The 1,172-nt window shown below is 46.4% G+C and overlaps 1 protein-coding gene across 2 annotated transcripts in view; it reads left to right on the forward strand.

Annotated features, from left to right (window-relative positions):
* The first annotated feature begins 704 nt into the window (after positions 1–704).
* The window catches only part of SCML2 (Scm polycomb group protein like 2), a 60,031-nt gene continuing 59,563 nt past the window's right edge, over positions 705–1,172 (forward strand). The window contains exon 1 of one of the 2 annotated variants that reach the window (XM_045290761.1): positions 705–757. The gene's annotated coding sequence lies outside the window, so the exon portion shown is untranslated. Of the gene's footprint in view, positions 758–976; positions 998–1,172 lie in introns of those variants that run through there. The other variant, XM_045290762.1, reaches the window with a different exon arrangement.

Below are 1,172 nucleotides of genomic sequence, written 5' to 3' on the forward strand. Positions count from 1 at the left end.
TTCAGTTCATCTTTCTGAAGTAAAGTTTTCAGCTTAGACCATTTCAACATTTTCTACATGATGTTTATTACGCAACTGATATGACCAAGTCATTCTAATATTTGCATATCATGGCCTAGTTTTGTCTATTTACGTTTTGAATTTTGCATTAATTTTATTCATTTTTGCAAAGGATTCAAGATCCAAGCAGTTCAATTTTGCACAATTAGCCAATGTTGAGGTAAATTTGTTTAAAAAAAACACTGTAATTTGACTCTTCTTTAATACTGTAAAAGTTGCACATGAAAAGAATTGTATTATACATTATTTAAAGGAGATATATTCTGTGGGTATAAAAAAGTTTTGCCGCTCTGATTCCGGAATTATGATTTAAACAGCGCATCGCGCCCTCTACACGAAGTTAACATGGCCCCTGGGGCAAAAAGGAAGACCTAACTTTTCAAAGCATTGACCAGACAGTAGGCTGGTCAATTACCCATAATATATTGTATTGCTTGCAAATACAAATCTCAAGTCTGCTTTGATAGACCCTATTTCTCAGCGAGGGATAAGCTGGGTCCCCCCTCCCCCTCCCCAGTGCGGAGGGATTCATGGGCTGTTTTAGACCTTCCCCGCATCCGTAATCTCCACCTGCGCAACTGGCCGCGGAACCTAGTTCCTTCCTCTCGCGGAGCTGTAAGAGATCCGGCAAAGGGAACGCCAGAACCGCCTGGAACGCTGGAGCGAGAGGACGCTCTCCAGGGCGCTCCTCCAGAGCGTGAGTACACCTCCTGGTCCCATTTGCCCTAGTCTGGTTTAAGAAGGCATTTAAAGCCAGAAAGTGGAGCTGGGAGGGGAATGCGTGGCAAAAAAAAAAAATCTGAGGAAAAAATAGGAAAAAAGCCAAGTTGCTTCCAGGAATCTGAGGCAAGTCACGAAGGAGTGATTTTGCCCGCGCAGCCTTGACGGGCGGCTTTCCGGGCCCCCGGAACTTTGGCGGTCGAGTTTCTGGGGAAAGGTTTGCTTGACTCTGGGGATGCGTGGCCGGGGTGGGTGGTGGCCCCGAGATATGAAGGGCTTGGCGAAGGGGAGCGAACTTTCAGGAGGAACACTTGACGAAGTCCAAGTCCCAGGGGTCCCACTGAGGGGTTCATCGCCGTCTTGGAAGCAGACTGTTTGGCTTTTTTCAGCGG

The sequence above is a fragment of the Echinops telfairi genome, unplaced genomic scaffold (genome assembly GCF_000313985.2).
Source record: "Echinops telfairi isolate 266 unplaced genomic scaffold, ASM31398v2 ScPeMD7_53;HRSCAF=182, whole genome shotgun sequence".
NCBI lineage: Eukaryota > Metazoa > Chordata > Mammalia > Afrosoricida > Tenrecidae > Echinops > Echinops telfairi.